This window comes from Cygnus atratus, chromosome 2, assembly GCF_013377495.2.
Source record: "Cygnus atratus isolate AKBS03 ecotype Queensland, Australia chromosome 2, CAtr_DNAZoo_HiC_assembly, whole genome shotgun sequence".
Taxonomy (NCBI): domain Eukaryota; kingdom Metazoa; phylum Chordata; class Aves; order Anseriformes; family Anatidae; genus Cygnus; species Cygnus atratus.
Window position 1 is genome coordinate 135,194,762 of NC_066363.1, and position 13,887 is coordinate 135,208,648.

A 13,887-nucleotide genomic window follows, 5' to 3' on the forward strand; every position below is an offset into this window, starting at 1 on the left:
TCAAGTTTTGTAAAAGAATTAAGTGCTTTTACTCACTGTTTAGGTAGAGCTTACCACAGCTCAACTGCAGTTGACAGCTCACATGCATTTCAGTTTTATTGACAAAGATACCTTTAAAAATCAATTTTATAAACAGCCTGATTATTCAGCTCACATCCATGACAGACTGAGTTTTCAGGAAGAGTCCCTGGAATCTGTGCTGTTTATCTGAGGTAACTAAATACTTTTTGAAATAGTCTATCTGTATTGTTTGTATATGAGCTGGAATGAACCTAAACCAGGAAATTTCTGACTGTATTTCCTTTTGCATTTTCCAGAGTTTAAGTCTGTGGTTTCCCCTGCAATGTTTTCATAAGAGGCTGTGGTTATGATGAGAGATTTGGGGTGCATTATTACTAGAAATGGCTGAAATAATGAGCTGAGGAAGGAAAGATGATGTCTTCTATTTGCAGAAGGGTTGGTATTGGATCTAGCAGTGCTGTCTAGTGAGAAAGGGAAGAAGACTTTTAATCTTTTATTAGAATTAGAAGCAGATGAAGGCTGCCTGCTGTTGGGATCTGGAACAGAGCAAGAGGAGTGAGGGAAGCCTGGATTCACATGAAAGAATTAGCGTTAGTCTGCTACTGTGCATAACAGGATTAAATGTGGCTTAGGGCCTCCACTCCCCCCCCCTCTTCTTTTTTTTAAGTTAGCTATTAAACACTCAGTAACTCATTTCTTGCTAGTAATTTAGGATCTGAAAACAAAACAAAACAAACAAAACAAAACAACCTACAAGGGACACTAACACCTGCATTTGGTCATGGAAAATGGATCACACAATTAGGAACTTGAATATGAACTTGGCCATTTACCTATGTGGCACCAAACAAGCCAGTCACAATGGCTTCAGAGGAACCTCCAGTTTGCAATAAGGACACATTTGGGGAAGTACCTGAATATATTTGGTGCAAATAGCCAGAAGAGCTCCTAAATGCAAGTTCTTGACAAACTGTTCAAGTTCAGCTTTGTCCTGATTCAAACTCAAATAAGTCAATGGAAAACCTCCAGTGACTTCAGAGGAGGCCAGACCGAGCCAAGTTAGAGGCTAACTAGAGGATAATACTATTACATACATTTGTATCAAAATGGCCTTACTATAAATGTCCATTTCTTCATGGACAGGTGGGAAGTTGTGTTATCACTTTCAGTTAGAAATTCCCAAGGATGGGTTGCTAGAAGGGGGTCAAGGATATTAAATGCTCATTTTCAAAATGAACTACTGATGTACTTTCCATGTGTGTAGAAAGCTGTCTGTCGCTGACAGCAATGGCTTGCAGTAAATATTTTGTTTCTTAGGAAAAGCCAAGAGGGAGGACCAAGGTGTAAAGGCAGGACTTATGATAAAAGACTGAGTCCTGAATCATGGTGCTCTACGTCTCATGGCGGACAACAGGATTAAGCTGAAATGATCCCCCTCTCAGTTTTGTTGTTCTGTACACCACCTTCTTTTGTGCCTTTATAATCCCGGATGAAATGCTCAGTAAAGGAAATCAAATTGCCATTTACATGTACACCTTTTAGCTTTGTTCAAATCACATTCATTTTACTCAGAATGAGAAAAAGTCTGCTCTTTCACTTAATTCAGTCAAACACATCTCTGAAGACTGGAACCTTGACTATGCCTGGTTGATGACCTGAGCCTTGTGTCAGTAAAACTCTTCACCTCTTGTTAGCTCTAAGAAGACAAGCTGAGATGCACCACTTCTATTTTTCTCCTTACTGTTCAGTTTAATTCTTTTTGAACATCCATCTGGCATTATTGTGCTGGCTTAGCAAAATTCAGGACAAATAAAAAAAGGAAGATAATTTCTTCAAATTCTAAAGTAGCTGTTAAGCTACATCTGCCCATTCAATTCAACCACCAGCAAAGACTGATTCTGCCAGACATGCAGCTGTACTTGCAGCCGTGATTCAAGTCTAGAAATTCAATCCCAGACTCACTAAAAACCTGCTGGAGAGACATGCAATGAGTAATATTTTCTGTTTTGTGTATGTATGGATTTAATATAGAAAGAAATTTGGCAAAAGAACCTACTCCACTTTTCCAGCATCTTATCCCTGTAGACTAAGTATTAAAATATATGTATGTACACACACACACACGTTTATCCATGCAGGGATACATATACACCCATATATGCACATGCAACCTCTCTTAACCAAATGGACACTTCCTAACACCAATTCTCAATCTCTCTTTTTTTTTTTTTTTTTTAAAGGAGAAGGGAAAATTATCAGTTTTTTATAGTATATTACCTACAACTGCAGACATGAGTTTGGTAATCATGCTTTTGTTGCACACAGATTGTAAAATATTTATGGATACAATGTGATTTGGGTCAAGACATTAAATAAAGTAAAAGTTGCTTTATTCAATATGTGATGAACAGTATCCATATTAAAAACCAGAGGGAAAAGTGTTCAAATGAAAAATATGCTTAAAACAAATTCATCTGTTCAATGTTCATAAATGTTTTAAGAAATGCAGACAAACAAGTCTTGAAATCCATATTTACTGTACACAACTGAAAAACTAATAGTATTTATTTAATCCAGAGGGAGAAGTGACTCAAAATTTAGTATTTAATGATCAACAAAAAATATTTGTCCTCGGAAATTACCATAGTGTTTATTGTCAGGCATGTTACAATAGGATTATAGTTCTTCTCTTGGTAAATTAACAAAGTTGGTAGGTCAAGATTGACCTAGAAAGAAAATATTTCCTCCCAGTCTGCGAATATTTTTAAGATTTAATTCTAAGATACTTTTACATTAAAGTATGTGGAGAATGCAAAGAGAATTTTCTTGGTTATGAGACTTCTCTTTCATAAATAATAAAGATTAGAGAAAGGTCTAATCCTATAAAAACTTAAGCAGAGGCTTGACTTTCTGCATGTATGAGGTCACACTTGCTCCTGAGATTGAGAGTCTGTAAAGGAAAAAACACTTTAAACAGTAAAGATATTAAGCACTGCTGACCTGCAGACACCTAGTGCACATCAGATATATGTGAAATATAGTATATGTGAATAGAAATACACAGAGACTGTGCAATTCTTGCTTAGTTTAGACAGAAAATAGAGCATCATTTCATTTTCTTACCAAATGGATGAAGAATCTGAAAGGTCTACACACCCTTTAAGACTTCACCATCTCCAAGGATTCCTACCTACCATTTTTGTCTTTTACCATGTATACCTCAGTACTTGTCTTTTTACTCTTCCTGCTGGTGTAGCCTATCAGTTTGTCAACTTCTCTTTCCACAGTTGAATTTCATTGTTTTTAATAGAACTGGTACATAAAACACTAGGCTCTGATATATATATATATATATATATATATTTTCCCCCCGTTTCAAAACCAAACACAACACTGCAGTGCTTAAAATAACAGCTGGGTAATTATGGCTCAGAAATGAGTTACCAAGGCTGGAGGATGCTTCAAAGGCTCCATGCATCTGTTGAACTACTGTAAGGATGCCTACACTCTCCAGGTCAGATGTCATGGATGTGTAGTAACATGCATAAACATAATGAACTTTTTATGGTAAAAATAGAGCTGCCATGTTTTATCATGTTTCCCGTGAGCTAACAGCACAGACACAGTCAGGTATCATGGCTTTGCAAATACCGTGTTTTGTTAAGATGCAGTAACTCGTATATCTGAGCCAGTGGGTTGTTTTATTTATTTTCATCTTTGAAAAATTAGAGACAAAGAAGCCCATCTTTTGTGACTTTTCAGCACTATCAAGTGATTCTGAACATTAAGTGGGACTTTAATAGCTAAACACAAGAAGTTATGCAATTCCAATCTAGTTTCCATTCACTTAAAATGAATGTGTTAGGGATATTTTGCACTGCCTGTACTGTCTTCTCTTTCCATTCTTAATATATCTTCCACACCACAGCTTAAGTACAAGCAAAAATGCAACTGAGTTCTTACAGAAGTCTATCAAATAGATGTGTTTCAGAAGGAAGTAAAGTACCAGAAAGGAGCTGGGACTGGCTCTGAAGTAAGGTCAATGTCCATTTGACCTTACAATATTCCTCCAGAGCATTGCTGTTACAGACAGGATTTTCTTTGGGGACTTCTGGATTTTCTTGTATTACAAAAAAACTGTTTGGTGACACTAAACCCCAGCTAAAGGAACAGAGCGGGTCATGGTGAACTTTTCTCAGGTACCTATATGTAGGTAATTTGAACTAGGAAGGGACTTACTGCCCTAAAGAACCATCAGCATTATCTGATAAAGTGGAAAGAGCAGTACTTCTTGGGCTAACACTGTGAAGCCAGTGTCTCAATATCTTAAAAGTCAGTAAGCTCCTTTTGTTTGATTCCCAGTTATTACAAATACAGTTGTATTGCTATATTTAGTTCCATTAAAAATGTGATACTATTAAAAATGCAATGCTTGAAATAGTCTATAATTATATAAATTATTTACATTTTAGTTTATACATTTTGTAAATTTATATATTATATATACTACTGTAAACTAAAATTATAACAATAGATAAAACTCTACAGAAGAGGACTGCCTATACGAGAATGACTTGTAAAAATCTGACAGATGAAGAAGCATGCAGAAAGCAAAAATGCCTAGTTAAAAATGTCTCTGAGGTATCCCTGAGGCACAGATCACTGTCTGAATTCAATACAGACTGCTGGAACAAGCTGCTTCTGGGTAGGGAAGGAAGCTGGTTTCTTTTCCCTTTCTTCCCTTTCTTGTCACAGAATGGCCTTCTTGGGTTCAGGTACAGAAAGGTTGCCTCCCTCCTATGAAACAGGTGCAAATGATGATGTCCCTTGCATGGATAAGAACAGAACACTGTATTCTGTCTTCTTGCATTCTCTAAGCACTCCCTCTTTGAATGTCATGGAACAAACAACAAAGTATCTCATTTTAAATGTTTAAAATTCCTAGAAAAGTAACAGGGATGTCCAGCTCCATCTTACTCAGTCTGTAAGTAAAAACTCATTCCTTGTAGCCCTGAAGTCTGCTCAAGAACTAGCTTTATGTTCTTCATTACCTGAAACACTTCCAGTGCAAAACACACAAAGTGCTTAGATATGGTGGTGGTGGTTCTGGGTTGGCTTCTGCACATCCAGCATGGTTCAGATGGATGGGACAATTCAGCAAAAAACGAGATAGCTTTGACCTAAGTTGTAAACACTGTTGCCATACCTTTGAAAGTGTGATATAGGTAATTCATCATTACTCATTTTGATGGAAACTGTGCTGGTTTGACATTTTGCATCATGACCTACTCTTGACTTCACATCAGTTAGTGAGACTGTCCTACATGAGATTTGAAAGTAACTTGTCCCCAGGAAGGTGGTCATATAGAGGTAAATAGCCATCCATCAATGTCCTCTAAGTCTATGAGGGTAAGCAAGGGGTTTCACCAGCAGTCGATACTCCTTTTGATCATGGTGCCACTGATAATTGTTCTTATTTTTGGGTTAATGCTGGGTTTTGTATGGATGCCAGTAGTACGTATACTTGCACTATATTTATTCGTTCAACCTAAGTTACCAGCTCCTTAGTAAAGCTGGTAATGTCTGACAGTCAGATTTAAAGCCTGGGATGACTAATGGCTTCCTGCAGTTAAGTGTTGGAAGGACAGAGGCTATTTTAATTGGGGCTTCCTGTCAGCTAAAACACGTGTCTCCACTATATATTGGAAGGGCGTCATCCTGAACTCACTCATCCTGTGAACAGTCCTGTCATCTTTATTGATTCAGAATCAAGTCTGATCCTCACACTGACTGAGTTTCTAAGGTAGTGTATAAGGCTTTACTCCCAGAATAACTACCAGTCACCTCACAACTGCTACAGAAATTCAGGTATATTTTCCTTCATTTTTCCAAGGATACAGAAACTGTTTTTTTTTTTTCTTTTTTTTTTTTTTTTCTAGCCTTTCCTGACAATCTGGTCAAAAATATAGTTTTTTAAAACTTGTATTGTCCACTTTATTCCTTTTTTTTTTTTTTTCCCTTGATCAACAAGAGAGTTTAAAGCTTTCACATATACATCATATCTAAAACTTCTAAACACTGCATAAGGTGTTAACAAATAGATGTAATATCATGAACTCACTTAAGCACATATCTCATGCTCAATATACAGTGGTTTTGGTTGAGTCACCACTGCAATAAATAGCCCAAAGACATACACCAAAGCCAAACAAAGCCAATAATTTTCTTTTCAGTCTTAGAAGAGACCAGTCGCTTTGTACTATTGTTTGTGCAAAATAAAGTCAGAAAAGTAAGAATATGCAGAATTTCATAATGATGCATATGCAAAGTACAGGCAAAGAGGAAATAAAGCAAGGGACTTTATTTCTATGTCTAGAATAGAAGAGTTTATTATAATTGCAATTTTTAATTATATTTTTTACTTGCTATTTAGCAATTTATTTCCTCTCATTATTAAATATTTTCAGTTACACCATTTAAATATATAGCATTTAAAATATTTTTCTAAAAATAAAAGAATATAAGATATGTAAAAATGTTACTACATTCATGTATAGTGACAAAGCCATATGAAGTAGTTGTAATACTGCATGGACTAAATCAGAGAACACATAGGCTTTCTATTACAAAGGGAGTTGAACTGGAGACTTAAACCGCTTATTTCAGAAGACTGAAGCAGTCTGTCCCCTGAGAACCTTAGATACTTCTTTCACCTTATGTACTAAATCTTGTTTTATATTCTGTAGATGCCAATCTTCTCTCTATGTCTGTTTACTGATGTTCAGCCCTGTGGGCAGGCTCCTTCACATTTTTTTTTTTTTTAACTGAGGTTTAGGAATGATATTCTAAAGTTCAGAAGCATTGCTGCAACCTTGGCCACATATATGTTTGAATTAACTGTTTCAGTGCTGTTTTTCTAATGATGGACCTGTGCTAAATATTTTTAACCCAGGTAACACACTGTTGTTTTTTTGAAGTGGGTAATGTCTTTATAAGAATTAGCAGGATGAAGATCAGTAACACAAGAAAGCCTATAAAGAATGTGTTAACTTCATTCAGTTAATAGGAAACAAAACAGTATTGTAAATGTACCTAGTTTCCATAAAATCAGTGTACAGGTACATGGGAAAAATAGGTTTGTTATAATTAAATAATAAAAATTTATGAAATCATCAATGTTTAAAACAAACAAACAAAAAACAAACACCACTATTGTGATCTACTATTACAAAGCTGCTGCAGTGAAACTTAATACTAGAGCATTAGTGGAATAATACCTTCTAATATACATATTCTTTCAGTTAATGTCAATCCAGGTCTGACCACCTGGGTTAGTCAAGGTCAAGTGAGAGCAGACACACTGCAAGTTCTGTACCTGACGTGCTGATGAACAACTATGCTAAAATGTCTGGAAGCATGTGCCTCAAAGTTTGGGAACTTGGATATGGTGAACAGCTCTCTGATTCATTCTCAGTAAGATGTGGGAGGGCTTGATCCTTTTGTCAGGAAGGGATTCTGTGGGGATGGCAATAAAGACTTATGGCACACATGTGGCTTGATATATATTCTCCCTAAAGTTCACAATCCATTCACTCAGGATGGTCTCACCTGCAGCTGCAGGTGGCCATACTCCTGGGGATGAAATCAGTACCAAGCCTGCTTTCCAGCCCACTCCACCTCACATGACTCCTCAAAAGGGCAAAAGCTGATCCACAGCCAACCAGAAATAAAGTCTCTACATGAGAGCACCCGTGCCTTCCGAATTCTAGACTAAACAATCTGACACCCAATTGCAGTGTGTGAGTGACAGAGTCAGGAAAATAAACCCAAGGAAAAAAAATAGGGTCTTTGCCTTGAGCACTGAGATCTGTTAGAGGGGAAATTATTGTCTTGCATCTACTGCCAAAGACACAAGAGACTATCTTATCTTTTAAATATTGTTTAGCAATTCCCCTCCTTTCCCTAAAAATCTGCCTGCTGGTTAATTTCATAGATACCAACTGAAATGCGGAGTTGCCAGCTCTGTGTAACCCACCCCAAATCTAACAGCTGTACTTGTGCACATGCAGCATCGAGCCATCTGTGCAATGTAGCACAAAGCACTTACTTGACTCAGTAAAGGACAAGAGAGAAAGGCTTTAGCAATGCTAAGGCGCCTTTCTTTCTTAAGAGTGTTTTGGCCAGATTATGCCTCGCTTCCTGGGGAGCGTGCAGAAACGGGTGGCTTGGAAGAGCCGCGAGGAAGTCTGGCTGAGCGAAATCGCATCCCTTCTGCAGGCTCGTGGTGTGTGCACACCACTGTTGGTGGAACAAATGGCAGCCATATGCTTCCTCCTGCGAGCTAGCTAGGCATATGTGACCACTGCCCTCCTTATCCCAATTCCTCTGTGTTACCACTCAAAAATCCAGCACCCCAGGAAGGACCGATCTTGTTGATGTGATCTTTGCCAGAACTCATACCTAGGAGCAAAGAAGACATGGCAAAAGCATATTCCCTCTCCTTCAGTGGCTGACTTCAATCTGGTTAATTTGCCTTTGTAAGAGGAATGGGGGGTGGGGGCGGGGTGTTGTTTTTTTTCTTCCTTTCCAGTGTCTGGATTAAAATGGTGACAGAGAAGGATTCAGCAATCACTGGGTGACAGGTTTGATGGTTATGTTAACTCTTTATTTTGTTTTATTTTTTTTGAATGAAATGATGCAGGTCAAACACCTGACTCTCCAAAAACATGATGATTTTACTTTGATATGCTCTTCCCTTGCACAGGTCTTGACTTCCTTGCAGTTAATTATCGGTGGTGGTGCTGGAGCATGAGACTGGAACCTAGGCCATAGGGTCACTAAATCAGCCTGAGTATGGGAGGTGACAGTTCATAATCTGTACAGATTTTACTTTAAAGAATGGCAGTGTCCTCTTCAAATACCTTAAGCAAAGATAATAAAATAATGCAAAAAATAAATCATCCCAAAAGCTTGGTCTCAAGTCTTGTTTCTACCAAGGTTTTGAATGGTGTGATGTTCAGGTTAGGAAGGAAGACTGGATCTGGATGAAGATATTTTTTGATTCCTCATAAAGACAGAAATCTCTTGTACTAGTAAAATCTGGGCTATTTTTAAAAATATCTTTAAAAAGAATTAATGTCTTTGAGAAGATCTCATTTGTAAGAGCCTGTGTCTCCATCCCTATAAATAAATATTGAAGAAATACAACATTTTCAATCACATGACAGTGGAAAGAAAGCTTGCTTGATTTGATCAAACTGTTTTTAGGGAAACTGGCAATGTATTTGTTAGCTACATGGAAGAAGTAAATCAATAAACCATATTCCAAACTGCACCTGAGACACACACAGATGTTCACTCTCACTCTCTCAGCTGGTATTCTTGTTGGTACAGAAAAAGGTTGATGGGATTAACAGAAAAATAAGTCATATTTGTTGGGTCATATTAAAACAAGTTCAAGTAGATTTTTATAAGAAAATAAAACCTGTGGTTTTATTCTTCTTTATTTTCTTCTTCTTTCTCTCTGAAATTTGTAGAGGGAAAAAAAATAAAAAATTGCAGAGAGCAATATTTTACATATATTTTTTTCTCAGCAAATTAACTAAAAAACTTAACTAGTATTGGAGGTTCAGCTGCAAGGAATTCTTGGCTTTAGCTTTGCTTTTCAGTGGAGTTTGCCCTGAAAGTCAGTTACTGTTTGGGTTGTTCTGAAAGTCACAGTTAGTAAACCATAAAGACAGGTATAAATGCTCCCATCAGTGAAATGTATAAACAAACTCTGAAATCAGATGCTGTTTGGATGTTGAGAGATTATTTCAATGGGAAGAAGAGTTTAATTTCTTTAATAATTGATATTATGAGATCTTGTGTTTGATTGGCAAGTGTGTAGGTGGATCTGATGATTAAAAAAGTAGAAACCCCTCTTGAACAGAAAGCAAAAAGGTGGGAAATGATACTTCAAAACATTTTGGCATTAGAGACAGTGAGAGAATATTCTGCTGATATGGATAACTGGCAATTCTTTTGTGAGATTATGGGGCTGATTAAAAGTAGTCTTCTCAAATTTTATGCAATGTACAAAGATCTTTGAGCACTTTACTAAACTTTCAAATATGTAAAATGGGTATATTCGTGTTTCTGTTACACTGTTCCCAGGGGACTATCCAAGAAACGGGGTTATGTTGTTCTTCACACAGTATAAATGAATAAGAAAAGTACATGCTCCAGAGTGAGTACGCTCTTGGTCTATCTAAATGAGCAGATACATAGGATGGAGGAAAAGAAAAGGAAAAGTATGCAGATCTGGAGACGTGGCAAAAATGCCTGTTCACTTGCTATGTAGATACTACCAGCTGCAAGTGTTTTTACAGTGTATTAAGCTGGGAGGCATAACAGCAGTTAGTATTAAGGAGAAAGATGTGGAGGTGGCTGGAGCAGGACATATGTGTGAATACAGCTGGAAATAAAGATGGCAAAGATATTCTGCAAATTAATACCCCCCCCCCCCCCCATTTAAGTGAATCTGAAGCAGAGGTTTCACTGGTATTAACTTGCAGCTTGGAGTAAACTCTTGTCATATTAGCCTTTGAATCCTCCAAAAGGCAGAAGTTACTTGGAAGCCAAAGACTCTAGACCACCCTTTTACTCAAGGGTGTCTGGAAAAAAAAAATATTTTCCTGCTGGAGACTTGCCCTTGGCATTCTGTCCACTTCTGTCTCAACTTGGTATCATTAAATAATCCTCAGCCTCTGTTCCAATTGATTTTATCCTACTTTAACTGAACTTAACTGTGCTGCTGTGAGACTGAAATGATTCACCAAGTCTCTGCCAACTTCACCCGAGTGAGAAAGAAGTCTTTGGGACCCTGAAAAGAGAGGGGTCAGACCCACAGCAATCATAAAAACATTTCCTAAACAAGAAGAGAGGGCCAAAAGGAAAGAAAGGGAGCAAAATGCTTCTGGACACCTGGACAGAAGGTTTATTCAAAGGGAAGCAGAAACAGATCACGGGGACAGCTGCCTCCTGCCTGGTAGGCACAGAGCAACAAAGATCTGATGCTCCACTCCCTCCCATCCGTCTGTACTGCCTGTCATCAAACCAGCATTGGGCCTAAGAGGAAAACAGCAGCAGTCTGCTGCATTAAAAGAAGTGAGAGAAAGGTGTTTAAACAGCAGCACTGGAGCAATTCCACAGGCTGACACTTAATTTTGAACTAGCCTCATGTGAAATGTGTCAATGTTTTCAGAGGCAGGTGTTTTGATTTAGGTTGATTCAATATCCAATGAAGTACTCTGTAAATAGAAAAACTGAAATGCTTTGGTAAAACTGAAAATTTATTTAAGAAAACATTCTTTTGAATGTCTATTTAGGACAAAAAGCTCCGCTATATATCCTGTTTTATTTTGCTTTGTCTGTATTTTATTTTGTTAGGTAAATAGCCAGGCCTTGGTAAGTCTTGTCTTTTCATAATCTTTAAAGATACATTTTAACAGTGAAAGTTTGAAACTAAAGATCAAATGTCTGTTCAGTACATTGAATTTCATATCCATTATATGTAGAAACTAATATATTCCCAGAATTTCCTCTCTTCTTGTCTCATTCTTTGGTAAGCTTCTGAAAAGACTTTTATCTGGAGCCATATCTTCATGTCATTCTTAGGAAGAATAAGTGCTATAGCAAATGGATTGATCTTGAGAGCAAAGTTAAAAGATTAGGAAAACAGATAATAGACTTAACTGACCCCTCTCTCTGCCTCAAGGAGCCACTTTACAGACCATTGCAAACTCACTCATAATCTATAAAACACAGATATCCATCACTTTTACTAGGTTGTGTCTCTAGCAGTAGGGGGGATAAGATGGGGAGGTTACGTGTTTGGTTGCTGATTTCTCAGTATAAGCCTACAGTCATAACAGCAGTTAGAGGAGCTCTGTGGGGTAAAACATTCACACACATACAGACCCATGAGACCTTATTAAGCTTAATAGTTCAGAAATGCTATGAACAGTTATATAGAAAATTAGAGCCAGGCATTATGCACAGATGAACAGGTTTTTCTCTATTCTCTCAACTTCTCTCAGGGATCTGTATGGGAGTTGGGAGGTTTCTTGAATCTCCCTGCAGTTAGGAGAAAAAAAGAGGAAAGATGAACTAATTTAAAATCTACCCCAAGGAAAAGTTCTTGGCCCTGGTGGGTTAAAAGGGAATTTTTACAAAACCTCTTGCATAGCCTTCTTCATACATTTACTTGACACTCTCTATTCCTTGGGGGATTCAGGTGGATTCATTTCTGCCAATCCTAGTGCATACACTTAATTGTACAGATTATATAAATGGTATATCCTGTAAACCGAGTTTACTCATCTGTGAAGATGACAAACCCTTAAAAAAAAAAAAAAAAAGTTAACTCAGTCAATACCAAAATTATGAGCTGAGAGGAAGTGATGCTCTTGACCAAAAGTATTAATTTTCACCGTTAGCTGTAGTGTGTACTGAATTTCCAGCTGGTAGGATGCATGATTGCATTCATCACTGTCTGCAGTGTTTTGAATCCACTGCTTCCTTCAGAAACAATGGTTTGGAAGAGCATCACATCCTCGACGTGTAGATGAAGAGGTTGTATTATTTTCTCTTAACAAGAAGTTATGTCAACTGAACTACAGACAGTTACACAGAAGTATAAGAGGAATGATGCCACACAAAAGCATTTAGGTAGTTCTCTGGGAATCAGATGAGGACTTTGACAGAACCAAAGACTCAGGGGAATCTCAGACCTTTCATTTTAGGCAAGGCAGAATGCACTTGATGTTTTAAGACACTCAAATCCTAAGGCCTATTTTCCTAAGAATGGTTTTATGTTGTAATGATTTTAATTTTATAGACTAGCTGGAAAAATGATTTCCCATTTTATGGCTTCTATTTGTCTTCTCAATCATACATTCTGCAGATTAAGATAAAAACAGGTGACTGATATTTGTGCAGGCAGTGAATATTACAAGATCCCTCTTTACACAAATAGATTAGTGACAAATCTTTGCAGCCCAGTCAACTTCTCTAGCATTTTTAATTCCCTGCCCAATAGGTTATGATAAATACATTTGAGAAATGATGAACTCTAATGTGCTTCTTTAGATGATCATCTGAGTGTTTCAGATTTTGGAGATCTTAGTGTCAGATACTAAAGAGGGTCCATAAAACTACATTTATGAAACATGTAAAGCATGTGAATTCTTTGCTGGATGAAGTCATTGCAGCTTTGACATATGGAAAGTGAGATTTCTAGTAAGTGCTGTTTGGAGTGATGATCCTATTAGCAAGTCCATCACTTTATAACAAGTAAGTTGCATGGCATGAAAAGTCACACTTCACAAAATCAGACAGTCTGCACTTGTTTGCTTTTAATCACTTTTGTGAGAAGCCTGCAATCTCTGCATTAACCGTGTAAATTAGGGAATGTCAGAGCAATGCTTGGATAGTGGGTTCTCAGGATGTACCAAAGTGCATCTTTTCTCCCAGTAAATAGTAAATAAGTGCACTTGCATTGTTCTACAAGAGATAATGCTACACAATGTGATACTTTTTTGATAAAATAAGACTTTTTTTTTTTTTTAGAAGATAAAATTTAACTGAAGATGCTGTGGAGCTTTACCAATGACTTTAAGAATCCAAAATAAAGTCCTGGCCAAATTCCAATTAGGATAATATATTTGCTTCTTAGTTAAAGTTAACCTGTCTTTATAAATAGATACACTGGGATACTCCAGTGGAATAAATTTGAGGTAGTGGAATTATATTAATTTATACCAATGAGGATCTGGCTCTATATTTTCTTCATTTCTTGCACTAGGATCTCACTTGGGAGGCTAT